The 19,307-nt window shown below is 48.1% G+C and overlaps 1 long non-coding RNA gene across 1 annotated transcript; it reads right to left on the bottom strand.

Moving 5' to 3' along the window:
* Positions 1–14,679: 14,679 nt before the first annotated feature.
* On the bottom strand, positions 14,680–15,824 carry LOC135383745 (uncharacterized). The gene is made up of 3 exons (XR_010420043.1): positions 15,555–15,824; positions 14,990–15,080; positions 14,680–14,747 (listed from the first exon to the last, which is right to left on the bottom strand). It is a non-coding gene; the product is annotated as an uncharacterized LOC135383745 (long non-coding RNA).
* Positions 15,825–19,307: the final 3,483 nt, after the last annotated feature.

Below are 19,307 nucleotides of genomic sequence, written 5' to 3'. Positions count from 1 at the left end.
GGAGGTACAACACAAGGAGCTCTCACTGACTATGTGCGGACAATGTAAACTCTACAACGTTCCTTAGGGCACGTAAGTTATTAGACAGAAAAACTAGATTTGTTTCTCACTTCCATTTCTACTCTGATTGTATAGCACAGAATGTTGTACCCAAAGGTTTAATGGTTGACGTTCACCCAACATTCAATTTCCACTCACCGCGTAGTTCCAAGAGATGGCGTAACATATTAACGCATGCTTCTATAGAACTGATCAGAATTCTGCGAACAGAAAGTTCTTACATAATCAAAGACATAGACAACCAGCTCCGTCAACTAGCTCACGCTCTAACGCCAGAAGAATTGCTCACACTCAATCGTTTTTCTTCCGATAAGCTCGCCCAATTACAGCGCACGAAGTGTAAGAAAGCTTGTCGTGATAATATCCACCTTACAGACATCACCAGCCTTAATCTTTGTTCTGTTTTATTAGGCCACCCACAGACTTCTGTAGGTCCACCACTAAGTGTTGTTTTTAACCTATCAGGCGTTACGCTAGGGAAAGCTGAAACCAGCGTTTTATCCAAAGGACTGAGTTTTGTCCCCACTCCCCATGGTGTTGATGAATTTGAAATTCTAAATGATCTCCAAAATTTAGGTAGACGAATGCACTTGCAAACATTTTTTCACGGCAGTGCACGCACTGAAGTAACGCCATTTAAGAAACCTTCCGTCTGGACCCCTGACCCATCAAAAACTAGCCCTATGATCGACAATTATATTAAGGCAGTATCCAATGACATCAAAGGCCTTCTTAACACTTTTGACAACCGGGGATCATTTAATTTATCTAAGCAAGAAAGGATAGCACTACGGAATCTCAAGTCTCGTGATGATATCATAATCAGGCCCGCTGACAAAGGCGGAGGAATTGTCGTGATGAAGACTTCAGACTACGCCAGCAAAGCAAATGAGCACCTCAGTGATGCTAGGTTCTACAAGCCTCTTGACTCTGACCCCACCCCACTATTTTGTCGCACAATTAACCAAAAGATCAGCGCGCTAATCGCTAACGATTCTATTCCACGTAACATTGCGGAGTTCATTAGACCGAAAAATGCTACTCCAGGTTCATTTTACCTATTGATTAAGGTACACAAGGAAAATAACCCCGGCAGGCCTATAATATCAGGAATAAACACACCCACCGAAAACATTTCTCTCCTTTTAGACCATTGTATCAAACACGTTCCTCCGCTTCTGCCCTCTTACGTAAAAGACACCAATGACTTTCTCCTCAAAGTCGATTCGATTAATAAGCAGAACAGCGATTTGAGCAACGTCATCTTGGCTACTATGGATGTTACATCCCTTTATACAAACATACCACACGATGAGGGTCTCGATGCGGTGAAAGTTTTTCTTGAATCTTTCCCGTCTGAATTTCTCCAGACATCAGCTGTCCTCTCGCTCCTTGAGCTTGTGCTCATGTACAACAACTTTATATTTAACGAAAAACATTTTGTCCAAATTCAAGGTGCAGCAATGGGGTCACGCGTGTCTCCCAACTATGCGAATCTTTTCATGGGGCAATTCGAAGAAAAAACATTAGCATCCTTCCCGATCAAACCTTTAGTCTTCTTAAGGTACATTGACGACATTTTCATCGTATGGTCGGGTGATGAACCATCCTTAATTGCGTTTTTCGAGCATTTTAACTCCGTACATCAGGCCATCAAGTTCACGTGTAATCTTTCCCACGCATCAGTGAATTTTCTAGACGTGACTGTCTCTATACAGTCTGGTAAGCTGGTCACGAATCTATACAAGAAACCCACTGACAAACGCCAGTACCTTCATTTTAACAGCTACCATCCTAATACTCAGAAGAGGAACATCCCCTTTGGTCAATTTACACGTCTAAAACGCATATGCTCTAACCCAGAAGATTTTGAGGCATGCGCTGAAGAAATGTCCAACGATTTTAGAAAACGAAACTACCCTCCCAACCTTATAAACAATGCTCTCTCCGCGTGCAAATCTCTAGATCGGGATAAATTACTTTCACATGAACCGCGGCAGCAACAAAACCCCTTATCCTTCGTTACCGCCTATAACAAAGCACTGAGTGGCGCAGGGTCCATCTTCACCCGCCATCTCAACATACTTCACAGCGACGAAAAACTTAAAATAATTTTTCCTGCTCCCCCCAATATCACATTCCGTCGATCACGTAACATTCGTAACTTACTAGTTTCATCCCGTCTATCCCGACCAAATCCTGGGTGTTCCCCTTGTGGTAACAAACGCTGCCAAACATGTCATTTCATTAGCCCATGTACATTTATCTCGAGCACCTCAAACTCTTTTATTTTCGAAATCCGACAGGGATTGCACTGCAACTCTTTTAACGTATGTTACCTCATTATGTGCACGAAATGTTGTATTCAGTATATTGGAGAAACCTCGAACACCATGAGGGAAAGGTTTTACGGCCATAAATCCGATATTGTTAATAACCATCCTACACCCGTTTCTACACATTTTAACCTTCCTGGACACGCTTTAGGTACAGACCTCAAAATCGTTATCCTTGAATCGGGTTATAACAGTGACATGAAGCGCAAAAATCGCGAATCCTTTTTAATTGCAAAATTCCAGTCTCTGAAGCCTCATGGTTTGAACATCCACGCAGGCCCACTACAATTATTGAACCCGTAAATATAATTTTTCAAATAAAACAAGATAATGATAAACACACACACACTACTCTCCAACTTCCACATTCTTCTTCGTTTGTCTCTCTCCTGAGACCACCTCCGTCTTCACTTTCTCACGGTCCACTGGTCACCTTTGTACTCCGCACCCGTGTCCTCATTCCGTCGCCATAACCCCCCTTTTTATCCTTAATTCCTCGAACGTCACCAACAAGTGTTCTCGTTTCCTGTGTATAAGCCCTTGGGCTCGCGTTGTTTCGCTTCTGATACCCCTGCTTTTGTATTTATGTTCTTGTGATTTTTATCTGTTGTTTGCATCCTTTCCATCAACCTGTTACCCTCTCATGCCAGAACTCCCCCTTCAACTGTATATATGTGCCTGTACCATGTTTACATTTTTGTAACCTGAAGAAGTGCAGTCTCGTGCACGAAAGTCTTGTTTACCATGTGTAAATAAATAAGTTGTTCCTACCGTTTAATATCACTCTTTGATTTACTCACCACCGGCAACTTGACATCGCCTATTTTTTCTGCCTTCGTATCTTCTTGTTCACCATGTCAAGCCCGAACGGAGTGGAACATCTTCCCCGAATCGCCATAATCGGTAACTCCCTAATCAAGCTGGTACCCAAGTTCTTCAGCTCGCAAGACGTCATGATCAAAGCCTTCCCGGGAAGAAAGATTCTGGATTTCATCACCGTCGTGGATAGCCTCCCCCAAGATTTGGACGTAATTATTCTTCAAGCTGGTTCCATCGATGTAGGTGAAGCATCAGTGTTCTCTTGTGTGGAGCATTTTGACCTGTTACTTTCACACATCCAATCTTCCCGACCACACCTTTTCGTGGTATTGTCAAGCGTCCCTCCTCGACTCCCATCTTGGTACGTCCACCAGGACCAACGAGCCTTTATCCATGAAACCAACTACAAAATCCAACTCCTGAACCAACACTTTTGGTACCTGTCGATTGTAAACAACCATGTAGGCTTCATCCGGCACTACACCTTGGATCAGTCCCCATGGGATCTACTTGCGTTGGACGGCCACCATCTGAATTCTCGAGGCGCGAAAGTCCTAGCTTCCCACTATAGGAGTGTAATCAGGCTGCATTTTCCTCCCACCGCTGACACCTCAGCAAGCCCAAACCGCAACTTCAACAGCTCCAGCGGCTTTCACCTCCGTCTCGAAGATTTTCCTCCCATCGGTCAGCCGTCTGCTGCCCCTGCTGCACCAAATGGGAGCTCCAACCCCAGTCAACCATCCCCAGAGGGTAACAGTGCAACGACTACGGAGAACCGCCCAAACTCAGCTAGCCCACACCGCAACCTCAACAGCTCCAGCGGCTTCCACCTCGAAGAATCCCCCTCCATCAGGAACCGTCCTAAGTTGCCACCTTCGTCTACACGGTCACCTACCCGGCGAAATGCTCCCCGTGATCTTTGTGCTACCCAATCCACGTCCTGTGCCAACCCTGTGCACAGCCCTCATCCCCAAACGCCCGGAGTAGCCCCAAACAGAAGCCCACCGTGTTCACCTGGCAGCGCGGACGTCACCGTTCGGACTGACACCCCTATCGCCGCCACGACTCCCTCGGTCCGGACACGCCAGCCTAAGAAGCAACGACGTGCGACACGGAGGTACAACACAAGGAGCTCTCACTGACTATGTGCGGACAATGTAAACTCTACAACGTTCCTTAGGGCACGTAAGTTATTAGACAGAAAAACTAGATTTGTTTCTCACTTCCATTTCTACTCTGATTGTATAGCACAGAATGTTGTACCCAAAGGTTTAATGGTTGACGTTCACCCAACATTCAATTTCCACTCACCGCGTAGTTCCAAGAGATGGCGTAACATATTAACGCATGCTTCTATAGAACTGATCAGAATTCTGCGAACAGAAAGTTCTTACATAATCAAAGACATAGACAACCAGCTCCGTCAACTAGCTCACGCTCTAACGCCAGAAGAATTGCTCACACTCAATCGTTTTTCTTCCGATAAGCTCGCCCAATTACAGCGCACGAAGTGTAAGAAAGCTTGTCGTGATAATATCCACCTTAGAGACATCACCAGCCTTAATCTTTGTTCTGTTTTATTAGGCCACCCACAGACTTCTGTAGGTCCACCACTAAGTGTTGTTTTTAACCTATCAGGCGTTACGCTAGGGAAAGCTGAAACCAGCGTTTTATCCAAAGGACTGAGTTTTGTCCCCACTCCCCATGGTGTTGATGAATTTGAAATTCTAAATGATCTCCAAAATTTAGGTAGACGAATGCACTTGCAAACATTTTTTCACGGCAGTGCACGCACTGAAGTAACGCCATTTAAGAAACCTTCCGTCTGGACCCCTGACCCATCAAAAACTAGCCCTATGATCGACAATTATATTAAGGCAGTATCCAATGACATCAAAGGCCTTCTTAACACTTTTGACAACCGGGGATCATTTAATTTATCTAAGCAAGAAAGGATAGCACTACGGAATCTCAAGTCTCGTGATGATATCATAATCAGGCCCGCTGACAAAGGCGGAGGAATTGTCGTGATGAAGACTTCAGACTACGCCAGCAAAGCAAATGAGCACCTCAGTGATGCTAGGTTCTACAAGCCTCTTGACTCTGACCCCACCCCACTATTTTGTCGCACAATTAACCAAAAGATCAGCGCGCTAATCGCTAACGATTCTATTCCACGTAACATTGCGGAGTTCATTAGACCGAAAAATGCTACTCCAGGTTCATTTTACCTATTGATTAAGGTACACAAGGAAAATAACCCCGGCAGGCCTATAATATCAGGAATAAACACACCCACCGAAAACATTTCTCTCCTTTTAGACCATTGTATCAAACACGTTCCTCCGCTTCTGCCCTCTTACGTAAAAGACACCAATGACTTTCTCCTCAAAGTCGATTCGATTAATAAGCAGAACAGCGATTTGAGCAACGTCATCTTGGCTACTATGGATGTTACATCCCTTTATACAAACATACCACACGATGAGGGTCTCGATGCGGTGAAAGTTTTTCTTGAATCTTTCCCGTCTGAATTTCTCCAGACATCAGCTGTCCTCTCGCTCCTTGAGCTTGTGCTCATGTACAACAACTTTATATTTAACGAAAAACATTTTGTCCAAATTCAAGGTGCAGCAATGGGGTCACGCGTGTCTCCCAACTATGCGAATCTTTTCATGGGGCAATTCGAAGAAAAAACATTAGCATCCTTCCCGATCAAACCTTTAGTCTTCTTAAGGTACATTGACGACATTTTCATCGTATGGTCGGGTGATGAACCATCCTTAATTGCGTTTTTCGAGCATTTTAACTCCGTACATCAGGCCATCAAGTTCACGTGTAATCTTTCCCACGCATCAGTGAATTTTCTAGACGTGACTGTCTCTATACAGTCTGGTAAGCTGGTCACGAATCTATACAAGAAACCCACTGACAAACGCCAGTACCTTCATTTTAACAGCTACCATCCTAATACTCAGAAGAGGAACATCCCCTTTGGTCAATTTACACGTCTAAAACGCATATGCTCTAACCCAGAAGATTTTGAGGCATGCGCTGAAGAAATGTCCAACGATTTTAGAAAACGAAACTACCCTCCCAACCTTATAAACAATGCTCTCTCCGCGTGCAAATCTCTAGATCGGGATAAATTACTTTCACATGAACCGCGGCAGCAACAAAACCCCTTATCCTTCGTTACCGCCTATAACAAAGCACTGAGTGGCGCAGGGTCCATCTTCACCCGCCATCTCAACATACTTCACAGCGACGAAAAACTTAAAATAATTTTTCCTGCTCCCCCCAATATCACATTCCGTCGATCACGTAACATTCGTAACTTACTAGTTTCATCCCGTCTATCCCGACCAAATCCTGGGTGTTCCCCTTGTGGTAACAAACGCTGCCAAACATGTCATTTCATTAGCCCATGTACATTTATCTCGAGCACCTCAAACTCTTTTATTTTCGAAATCCGACAGGGATTGCACTGCAACTCTTTTAACGTATGTTACCTCATTATGTGCACGAAATGTTGTATTCAGTATATTGGAGAAACCTCGAACACCATGAGGGAAAGGTTTTACGGCCATAAATCCGATATTGTTAATAACCATCCTACACCCGTTTCTACACATTTTAACCTTCCTGGACACGCTTTAGGTACAGACCTCAAAATCGTTATCCTTGAATCGGGTTATAACAGTGACATGAAGCGCAAAAATCGCGAATCCTTTTTAATTGCAAAATTCCAGTCTCTGAAGCCTCATGGTTTGAACATCCACGCAGGCCCACTACAATTATTGAACCCGTAAATATAATTTTTCAAATAAAACAAGATAATGATAAACACACACACACTACTCTCCAACTTCCACATTCTTCTTCGTTTGTCTCTCTCCTGAGACCACCTCCGTCTTCACTTTCTCACGGTCCACTGGTCACCTTTGTACTCCGCACCCGTGTCCTCATTCCGTCGCCATAACCCCCCTTTTTATCCTTAATTCCTCGAACGTCACCAACAAGTGTTCTCGTTTCCTGTGTATAAGCCCTTGGGCTCGCGTTGTTTCGCTTCTGATACCCCTGCTTTTGTATTTATGTTCTTGTGATTTTTATCTGTTGTTTGCATCCTTTCCATCAACCTGTTACCCTCTCATGCCAGAACTCCCCCTTCAACTGTATATATGTGCCTGTACCATGTTTACATTTTTGTAACCTGAAGAAGTGCAGTCTCGTGCACGAAAGTCTTGTTTACCATGTGTAAATAAATAAGTTGTTCCTACCGTTTAATATAACTTAATTGATTAAGCTTACGTCACTACCTGATTAACTTCTTTTTGGGGCACTTGCGCTGAGCTACTGTCTACTCAGCTTGCTTTCGCCATCGTGGCTTGTATCTCGTGTACCATCGGCCTTCGTCTTCGATCAACGGCTGTGTGATTGCCGTCACGTGTTTCAAGTATGTAAGTTGTATTCCAGTCTGGTGTCGGAGTCATTCTTGATTGGCGATAGGGAACGTACTGGTTACTTAGACCACAACCCGGTGGGGAAGGCTACTTGCAGGAGCGAATCCCACATCTGGCGCCCAACGTAGGCCTACGTTCCTTTGTCGTCAGTTGAGAGTGGTTCTGAGCGCTCTACATTATGGGGGCCCTGTTAGGATTTTGGGGGAACACGGGTGTTAGGCGCCTCGTGGCATGGTAGTGCATACGCGATCCATGGAAAATCAGTCCGGGTCAGCAACAAACGGGGACACTATTAACCCCGGCGAGGCGGGAGCACGTGGCGGCAACGGCGATGCCGGAACCAACATGGGGGCAGGTGTGCATCCACCTCTCCCCACTCCACAAGCGGTTGATACCGCTAGCTTATTGCTGCAAGTGACAAATATTGTCGCTTCATTGACCCAGCAGTTGAATGCGGCGCAGACTAGCCCGCATTCTACTTTTCCCCCACGGCTCCACCCGAGTATGACAATTCCGACGTACTCGGGATACTCTGATAGAAAGTCGGTAGCTGGCTTCCTATTGGAGATGGAGACCTATCAGGTTGCATCTAGAGCGTCCGACGAGGTAGTGCTAGGGCAGGTCTTGCCAGTAGCTCTAGTGGGGGACGCCGCTCGATGGCGAAGGCTACAGAAGCCTTTCACCTCGATGGCGGACTTCCGGCAGCGTTTTAGGGAGGAATTTTTGCCACCCGACTACGCAATGCGTGTGCGCGAAGAGTTAGCTTTTCGCACACAGCACGCCGACGAGAGTCTCATTGAATTTGTGCGCGCAATTCAGGAGCTCTACGATAGGGCCGACCCGACGGCCACAGATCAGGATAAGGTTTCGCGTGTTATACGGCAGAGCCATCCTAGCTTCCGTCCGTATCTACGGGAACGAAATTTCGAGAATCTTGATGCGCTTGCACGAGAGGCTCGTGTGATTCAGGCTGATTTATTGTCTGAATTGCGGTACCAACCTCCACCGCGCCCGGAACTATCAGTTGAGCCGGGTTGCGCTTGGGCGGGTGTGAAGGACTCCGTTCCACGGGGAAGGGAAGCGACGTCCTTGGTTGCGGACGCGGGAAGCCGGTCGGACGTCATCGTCCCGCCGCGCTCCCTGGATCCTTTCTCCTTTGAACAGAAGCGCCGCGCGGGGTTTGGCGAAAACTCACGCGGCGGTCCGAGGAGTGGAACATCCACTGCTCGGAGGGTTCAGGATAGGCAGAACCAGGTAGAGAGGGACCCCAGTAGCAGAATGCCACAGGCGGACCGCGGGCGGGCGCAGCCCAGATGCTATGGCTGTAATCAACCAGGGCATTACAAGCGTGACTGTCCTGTGCGTCGGGGAAATTTCCGCTCGGCGCAGGGAAACTAGTAACGCCGGCGGCGGCAGTTGGGGTTAGCCCTAATCCGTCGTCGGCAGTCAGAGAGAGCTCGGGGCGTGTGTTTCATACCTCGCCGCAGTCTTTTGCCGAGGATGGATCAGTTTTCGCCCCAATAGCTTGTAGAGTTCAGGAGTCTGCTCCTGTGTTCGGTCCGTACATAGGCGTAACAATAGCTGGGAAAGAGAACATTGGCCTGGTGGATACCGGTGCCACGCTCTCGCTAATCGGAGACGCCGTGTACGCGCACTGTCGTGAACGAAATGTCCGCGTCAGGAAGGTTGATATCCCATTGCGGTTAGCATCGGGAATGTCCAGTGCTACAGGCGCAGTGAGACTTACAATGCGCTTTAGCGGGGGACGGTGCAGACAACGGTTCATTTACCTGTCAGGGCTGTCAATCCCAGTTATTTTGGGACGAGATTTCATTGTCCGAGAGGGATTGATTCTCGATTTAAAGGCAAACGGATATCGGTGTGGGGGACCGCTAGGCCCACTGATTCCTTTCGCCTCTCCTTCACCGACTGGCCGTTTAACCAGTCGTGTGGATACCCACTCGTCAGAAACTAAGCTCGTGCAAACTGTGGGGAGAATCCCACAGGATATCGAGCGGGTGGTAGCGTCTTTCGGGGGCAGAGCAGTTGAGCGCGCCAGGCTTTTGGACGCTTTACTACCCTTTTCCGAAATGTTTACGGAGCACCCAGGAACAACCGATGTTCTAGAACATCGGATTGATACTGGTACTGCGAGGCCCTGGCGGTGTAACCCCAGGCCCCTCAGCGCGCGTAAGAGGGATATCCTTGACGCGGCGCTGGATGAGATGATTGCGACAGGCGCGGTTAGGCGGTCGCAGAGCCCCTGGGCTTTCCCGGTGGTGCTGGCACCTAAAAAAGATGGGACGGCAAGGCTGTGTGTGGATTATCGCCAGTTAAACGCCGTGACGGTCAGAGATGCTTATCCTTTTCCGTCCATCGAGTCGATCATGTACGCGTTGGGGAATGCCAGCGTGTTCACGATTTTGGACTGTAGCAGGGGCTTTCTGCAGCTTCCTGTAGGGGAGGAGGACATCCAAAAGACGGCATTCACGTGTCACAGAGGCTTGTTTGAATTTACGAGACTCCCTTTTGGATTGTCCAACTCGCCCGCTAGTTTCCAGAGGGTAATGGACGTCGTGCTGGATGACGCGAAGTTCAATTATGCCATGGCTTACATGGACGACGTAGTGGTATTTTCTAAGTCGTTCGATGAGCATCTCGTTCACTTGGGCAATGTGTTAAGTCGGATGAGGGACGCGGGGTTGACCATTAATCCCGGCAAAGTTCAGCTTGCATCCCCCAAGGTGGATCTCCTTGGTTTTGTAGTTGATCTTGGTACGCTAAGTCCGAATGAGGATAAATTGAGGGCCATACTCGAGTATCCTCGTCCGCATGACGTCAAGAGCCTTCAGAGGTTCCTAGGAATGGTTGGCTTTTATCGCCAGTTCATCCCGCATTGCGCGTCCTTAGCAAAACCACTGTACGAGCTACTGCGGAAGAATTCCCAGTGGGCTTGGGGGCCTAGGCAGGAGGAGGCGTTTCGCTCCTTATCACAAGCTATAGCGGATACAGCTAAATTGTGGTTGCCAGATCTTAACAAGCCGTTCGTTATGCAAACTGATGCAAGCGATTACGGGCTTGGTGCAGTGTTGCTACAGGAACACGACGGTGGTCTATGCCCGGTCGGGTTCGCTAGTCGCACACTGTCGCCGGCGGAGATGAACTATTCCGTTACGGAGAAGGAGTGCTTGGCGGTAATGTTTGGCTTGAAAAAGTTTGACATGTATCTGGATGGGACAACCTTTACCATTCAGACCGACCACCAAGCACTCTCTTGGCTGCAGCGGTTGAAGAAACCGTCAGGCAGATTAGCACGCTGGGCGTTAGCACTTCAGGGCTATTCTTATCATGTAGAATACCTGAAAGGAAACGCGAACAAAGTGGCAGACGCTTTGTCCCGTGCGCCACTGGGTTACAGCTGTGAATTACGGCAGGAATCTCAGGGTCAGGGCAGGTCATCGACCGGTTGGGTGGGTGACTAGGACCTGGTTAGAGCCGCTAGACGCGGTCGGTCCTCTCTCCCAGCGGAAGGGAGAGGAGGGGAGATTGGGTGCGCGTGCGATTACGCTAATCTCCCGGAAGGCGTGGAACGGCAGACCGAGGAGGGGGATCTCGTGGCCGCGATTGGTTTGAATCGGGCAGGTAACTCCTTGTCTTGTGGCACGATCGTAAGCAGGGAAGAGCTCTTAGAGGCACAGAAGTCGGACGGTTTATGTCAGCGGGTGTCGGAAAAGCTGGCGGATAATAGCGCAGCTGACACCGGTAACGCTGGCAGGGATGACGACGGGTGCCTCGACTCATATCTCTTGAGTGAGGACGGGCTTTTGCTGCGATATGTGCCCGGGTTAGACGAGGAGGACGAGAGTGTTTCCCCCTTCAAGGTCGTAGTTCCCAGGAAATTGCGAAAGGTGTTTATGCGTTATTTCCATGACTCAGCCCTCGCGGGTCACGGCAGTGGCAGCAAGACTTTTCATAAGTTATGCCGCGTCGCGACCTGGCCGGGGATGAGGCAGGATGTTATGCGCTTTACCCGGAGCTGCCCCGTGTGCCAGAAAGCAAAACCAAGGGGTGGTAAACCCCCAGGGTTCATGCAGCCAGTAGTCAGTAGCTACCCCTGGCACATAGTAGCGTGTGACGTAATTGGTCCATTTCCCAGAAGTCCACGGGGGAATCAGTACCTGTTGGTGGTTACTGACCACTTTTCTAAGTGGGTGGAGTTATTCCCGCTTAGGAAGCTGGTGTCGGAGCGGATATGGGACCGGCTGATGGAGACTTTTTCCCGGTTCGGTTTTCCGGCACAGTTGATCACTGACAACGCCAGTTATTTCACTGGCCGAGTCTTTGTCGACTCTTGTGCTGCACTTGGTATTCAGCACAAGAGAACGACGCCGTATCATCCCCAGGCGAACATTACTGAAAGAGTGAATCGCAACCTTAAGCATATGTTGGTAGCTCTAACCGACAGGCACAAGGATTGGGATGTGCGTCTTACTGAGTTGGGATTTGCAACCAGGACGACAGTAAACAGGTCAACGGGGTTTTCCCCGGCATACCTTAACTTTGGGAAGGAGGTTGCTTTCCCATTGGAGAACGGACTGAGACAGTGCACGGAGCCGATTGCTCGGAATCTGTCGAGGTACGCGAGCGAGTTGCGTAGTCGGCTCTCGGGTGCGGTGAATTCCGCAAGAGAGAGCTTGGACGCCGCCCGCTCGGAACAAGCGCGTCAGTACGATAAGGGGCACCGTCCTCTGTCATATGAAGTAGGGGATTTGGTCTTGAAGCGCACACACCCGTTGAGCAACGCTGCTGTAGGTTTCACAGCGTCACTGGCACAGCGCTGGGAGGGACCTTTTCGGGTGATTTCCCGATTATCCCGCTTGTCGTACCGTCTCAGTCGTGTGGACACGGCGGAGGAGGCTGGTCCCGTTCACGTCGGCGATTTGAAACGCTATCATGAGCGCGACCAGGAGGATGATGCTACGGGCGTAGCTATATGCCCTCCGGCTCACCCTCGTGATAACTTGGGTGGTTATAACCTGAGACAACGCGGTAGGCCGGTATGTCCTACCCGCGGCGGGGCACGGACTGCGGAGCAGCGTTCTCGCGCGCACAGTTTGCGCACGCGATAACATTTCGTGTTTCCGCACCTCCTTCTCTTTCCAGGGCACCTAAGAAGACCTCTGGTCCCTCAAAGCAAGACGGCGTCCACTCGAAGCCTAAGGGCAAGCGTGTGGGAGCGCCTCCCGGAAAGAACCTGGCGAGACCTGTTGCCCAGGCCCCCCCGACGCGGCACTCCTCGCCACCTGGACAGCCCTCGTCGGGGACGAGACGGCTTGCTTCGTCTCGTCGCGACGGTGGCGCGACCAGCCGAGACCACTGCGCGGGGCCGACCCTGGGTCCGTGGCTGCCACCTTCCGCGGCCGCCTCCTGTCGGACAGGCACCCCTCGGAGCCTCCAGCAACCTACACCGAGGAGGAGGCAGGCCGCCTGTGCCGATCGTGTGGCGGCCTCATCGTCCACCTGGCCACCCACGTTCAGGGCGAGCGACACCGCGCCGCCGAAGCTTCCAGGGCAGCACCGTCAGCGGAGCCGGCCCCCCCAGCTGCCCCCCCGCCGGCAGCACTGCCGAACCCGGAGGACGCCATCGCAGCTGCAGTGCGGGTGCTACAGGCGTTCCGGCCGGGGCTCCTGTGCCCAGTGGACCGCCCTCCCCTCTCTGCCGCCGCCAGCAGCCCGGTGCCCCCCGTCTCCAAGGCCCAGGACCCCCCCGGATTTGAGCAGGAGCTCATGGACTTTTTGGGGGAACCCCCCGCGTCGAGGCCTTAGGTGGGGGGGAGTGTGGTGACGCGGTCGCGAGGAGGGGGCGGCCTTTTGTTTGAGGCCCCCCAACCTTCTCAGCTGCCCTCCGGGCAGGTTTTCTTCCACTGACCAAGATCGCCGCACGTGCCGTTCTGTCGCTCGGATTGAGGTCAGTGGGAGGTGAGGCGGGAGGGAGCGACGGGGAAAAGGGGACATTCGGGACCGGAGCAGCGCAGGAGGAAGACCTGTTCGAGACGAATAAACGATGTAAGTTGTATTCCAGTCTGGTGTCGGAGTCATTCTTGATTGGCGATAGGGAACGTACTGGTTACTTAGACCACAACCCGGTGGGGAAGGCTACTTGCAGGAGCGAATCCCACAAAGTCTGCGATAGCACGGTACTTTCACCAGTGTTTTTTGCTATCAACGCTATTGATGAACTTCGTGAAAGCCCTACTGGTGGAACACCTGCTTATCACATCGAGCAACAGTACGTCACTCACCCATTGGCAACAGCGATATTCCGTACAAAAGAAGATAGGTCGCTACTTCTCGTCAGTGGGCCCGGAGGGAGAGCTGCAATGCAGTCACTAACGGCTCGTCCTCATGTTTTTCAGGTTGGTACCTGTTACCCTCTCTTTTCCAAAAGAAGCAATAATGTTATGCTGCTTCTCTTTCCGAGCCCACGGACTTGTTTTGCAATTGCCTGTGACTGCTTTTCTGTTGTTAGAATGCTCTTACGATTGTATCTCATTACGGCCGAAGTCTCATTACGGCCGATGTCTCAATACGGCCGAAAGTCTCAATACGGCCGATAATCCTTTAATCCCCAAGTGTCTCATTACGGCCAAAGTCTCAATACGGCCGAAGATGTCTCATAACGGCCAAATGTCAAAATGTGTATTGTAACCTGCATTGATATGCAATGTCGCAGCCAGGTATGGATATATATTCAGCAGGGTATAAGCCATGCACTGTGCCCTTATCATATTTATATACACATATTGCGAGACAAACGGTATGTTATCATACCACAGCACAATGCAACATATTGTGTAATGTGTACTCCCACAAGGTAGTGTAGGCTGTGAAGCAGGCTACTATGTGGAGTTAGCTACTTGTAGAGAGCTAGATGAATATTGGCTTTGTTGTGACGCTTTTGGAGCCATCCTACAGTCATTGGCCATGACAGAGCACCTATCTCAGTCGATGTCAGTTTATTTCCATTCGCCTTACAATGATACAATTCTTGCTTCTGGAATGAGTAAACCTGCAAGAAGCGATGAGCAACCATGAATAGGCTAGAATATTTAAAAAAAAAACAACAACAAGCATTTGTCTCTACATGGCTCGTTTTAATGTGCACAAGCTGCACACGTGTTGATACGCGTCTGCTATTTCATAAATAGCATTATTTCATATTTCATAAATAGCATTAGAAATTAACATTCGTGCACTACTACAAAATTTCTCACTTCACAACAGAACCTTATGATGATCTTAACAGCTCACCTCTTCGCCAGGACTCCCTGGGCAGCAACATCCTGTTAGCCATGTTGTTGTTTTTCTTTTTCGGAATCTTTCGTGCAGCCACATACCATGCCTGGAATGGAAAACCAGCTATAAATAACAGTGTATTTGAATGACTTCTTCTTGAAGTATTTATTCTAATCAGATATGCTTTGTGCCTACTATGGTGCGCGAAGGCACATAAGTACAACATTTGCAGACGTTCGACGTAAGCAGTTCTTGGGGATCAATTCAAGTACGCCGACTTGCGCTTTGATTTTTCAAGAAATACGACGACAAATTTTAACAAATGAAATATGGCTCACAATGATACGAGTAAATGCTGCTGTACGGTGATGCATTATCGGTATCTTATCGTCTTCGAATAAATTTGTTGTTCCTAAACGCGCAACCAACTAGAAACGGCGCAAACCTACGAACGGATACCGAGTTACATCTATTACAGGCACTTCAGCTGTTTTGATTAATTTAAATTACTCTTATGAGAATCCAACTATGTGTGGACAGCACACTACTAGGACAGGCAATCTACGAAAGCATTACTCACCAGAATTCCTGCTTGACTTGGTCTTGGTCAACACTGCGCGATATACGTTGGGGCTGTGGCGATTCATTCAACTCGATTTTTACCGGAACAACAGGCGCTGCTCGAAAGACAACGACGGAAAATAGAGAGCCAGAGAGCCGCTAATTTGCACATTACAGCACTACAAAGCGATATATGAACACATCGTAAACAGCAAGTCAACCACTCGCTCACACACACAAGAAACGAGGTACCCAACGTTGCTAGACACCATCCGAACTCCGAAGTGAGAGTAGCAAAACAACAAGATATCAAAACACGAAAGGAAGAGTATTGATCCCCCCTCCTTCTATAGCATGCAAAACGTGATTTGCGCTGAGATGAACATATATGTTCATGGCGCGAGTAATTTTCACTTTTCACTGATCCAAAGGAGGTCACGTGGGATTGCTCGACGCTTGTGAAATCAACAATGAAAATGGCGAAACGAAACTTGTGAATCGTGCATTTGCTCTTCATGGTAGCTGCCAAAAAATCGAATCAAACTTATGGGACACTGGATTACAGGTATGTTGGCATCTTTTTCATTCCTGCATATCGTTACACTATGCGTGAATACATGGTGTCATGTCATGGGTGTCATGTCTCACGATACTGGGGAAGTAGTTGCAAGGGGAAGTGTGCATGGTTCTAGACTTTTAATTTTTGATCGCGTAATCGAAATATCGGCACCTCTCGCATTGTGGCTTGCATGTGACCAACCAAGTGCTGTTCCCTTACTAGCGCTTCCTACAAACGACAAAACGAAACATGTGGGAATGTATATTTTTGATTACTCATATGTAACAAGAAAATGTATCGTTTTCAGGTTGCTGCCACTACTCCATGTGCCCGCAATTGTCTTGCGTGTATGATTACACTAACGGCGTCGCCCACCACGGCGGAAGTGTTTTGCGTACACGCGTTTCAGCATGAAGCCTGCAGGTAACATCTGATGTTTACCCTTCGGATATTCTGAATTTACATATTGTAGCTTAGAAGAATTCCGAATGCCCAGAGTGACACCCACTTTTAACATTGTGACATCAGTGCAATGGCATAAGCTCTAATGTAGTGCCCCACGAAAATGAACAAGGGGTAGTGGTTTATCCAGAATCCCAAGCACGAGAAGGGTGTTGGAAAAAATTGTTGGAATAGTTACGTCATTACAGCTTAACATATCATTACAGACATATCTGAAGCTGAAATCGCAAGGGCACCCCCTGTAGGGGGTGCACAGGCAAAAAAGTTAGGGGGGGTCTGGATAAAGCACTGACGAGGGGGACTCCTCCACCCCATGTCAAGCCTCATAAAACACCTCCTGAAATAGTTTCCTGGCTATGCAGCTGCATTGTTATGATGTAATTGTCATTGTTGTCCATAATTCTTGAATATGTTTCGAATATATGAAAAAAAAAGTCTGCTTGACAGCATATGTCTTATAGTCATCATCAAACAAGAGCATATGTCATTTTGTTCAGTGGCTTATGTACTTTTTTGTAAATTTCAGGTGGACGTAAATTGTAGAAGGCAGCTAGTGGGGGAGAAGATCATGGTCATAGGTCATGTGACTCCTGGAGCTCCCAGTGGGTTCCCTTGTGGAGTACTTTTCAGAACACACACACACAGTTTGCTCACAGAACCAACGAGTAGGATGTTGCTTGAATACTGAGAGAAAATGGCGTAACACATACAAATATCGTGTGACACATATGACAATAAAAACATTTTTCACGAGGGATGCATGAAACACTGTCGCAATATTGTGTGCATGAACCATTGTGTGTGACACAAGCCCTGGGGGCACACCGCCTCGGACACATTTTGGGAAGCATAAAACACAGTATATACAGAGCTACTATGGTGGATGCTTCTTTTTTCTTTTTGGCCGTTATGAGACATCTTCGGCCGTAATGAGACTACCTTCGGCCGTATTGAGACTTTGGCCGTAACGAGACACTTGGGGATTAAAGGATTTTCGGCCGTAATGAGACTTTCGGCCGTAATGAGACTTCGGCCGTAATGAGACTCGGGCCGTAATGAGATGTTACCGCTCTTACTGTGTGCGGGAGACGTTGAGGCAAATCCCGGCCCCATGACAAAAGAACAAGAAGCTCAATTTAGTGCCATGATGGGCTTACTCGACAAACTTAACGCCGGTCAGGAAACGTTGCTCAAAGAGGTAAAAGCCATCCAGAAAGATCGAAAAGAATTTCGAGCTTCTTTAACTAACCTTACTACGCGCGTTGGTAAAATAGAGTCCAATGTAGCCTCAATGCAAGGTAACTTATCGGAAGTTATCAGCACACAGGGTATGCTCTCAGCCATTCCATCGGACATGGCTTCGCTTAGATCACGCATTGATAACCTTGAGAGCAGGTCCAGCAGGGACAACCTGGTGTTCTATGGTATTGAAGATGCTAGTAATGAAACATGGACCGAATCAGAGGAAAAAATTAGAAAGCTGGGTGTCAAGATAGACTGGATGTTGTGGTCTCAGCTGAGCATGTCGATAGAGCCCATCGCCTAGGACGTTTTCAAGAGGCAAGGACACGTCCAATAATCGTGAAGTTTGCGAACTTCAAGGTTAAGGATACCATTTTAAGAAACTCTTATAAGCTAAAGGACACTAGTAAAGCAGTGTCTGAGGATTTCACTCCCGCTGTTCGTACTGCCAGAAAGAACCTGATTGCCTTCGGACGCTCACAGGGCCAAACTTTTCGCCTCCGTTTCAATAAGCTGCTGGTTGGTAGCAAGTGTTATATGTACGACGAGGAAACACAGCTTGTTCGAGAGGTCCCAAATATCGAACCACGGAGCTTGCTATCTCGGGAAACAAACCCAGTTTCAGCCGCAACCACTAGCGATTAGCAATCACTGAATGTCACTAGTTCCTTGTCTCATCATTATAGTTTGTCACTTATCTTTTCAAATATTAGAAGCATTGTACCCAAGCGCGAAGACCTGTTATCTCTTATAGGAACAACTGAAGCTGCTGTTGTTGTTCTGACCGCGACATGGTTAACACCTAACGTGCATGATGCTGAAATACTGCCGGGTTTTAGAGTATATCGTTATGACCGTGTTGAAAGGCGTGGTGGTGGTGTGTTGCTTGGCATCAAAAATGAAATACCATCTCGCCCCATTGAAGTCCCTGGGAACATTGAGATGGTATGGTCTTTACTTGGTCACTCCCACAACAAGATCCTTATTGGAGTTTGTTACCGCCCACCTGATGATGTTTGTCTTGTCGCTGAGCTTCATAAAGCCCTTGCCTTTGTGAAAAGCAGTTTTCCATCTCACAAAATAATGCTTTTCGGTGACTTCAATTTCCCCGATATTGACTGGAATGACGTCTATAATCCAAAAGCCTCCGCGGTTTTGTCTTCCGATTTCTGTGATCTATGCGTGTTATTTGGTCTGCAACAGTTGGTCACCGCGCCTACGCGAATTTCTGGAACCTGTCAGAGCATCCTTGATTTAGTGCTTACCACATCGCCAGAGCTATTTTCACCAGTAGTGATTTTTGATGGCCTCAGCGACCACAGATTCATACACACCTCCATAAAAGTACCCTATACTGAACGTAAGAATATTAAATTCGATATAGTGGACTACAACAAAGGAAATTATGACGCCATAAACAGAGAGCTAGGTACGTTTTTCGATGAGTTTGTCTGCCTGTCTCCGATGCGATCTGTTGAGGATAATTGGTGTGCTTTCAAAGCTGCTCTT

Source organism: Ornithodoros turicata, chromosome 2 (assembly GCF_037126465.1).
Source record: "Ornithodoros turicata isolate Travis chromosome 2, ASM3712646v1, whole genome shotgun sequence".
Classification (NCBI taxonomy): Eukaryota; Metazoa; Arthropoda; class Arachnida; order Ixodida; family Argasidae; genus Ornithodoros; species Ornithodoros turicata.
This window is presented reverse-complemented; position numbering and strand designations above follow the sequence as displayed.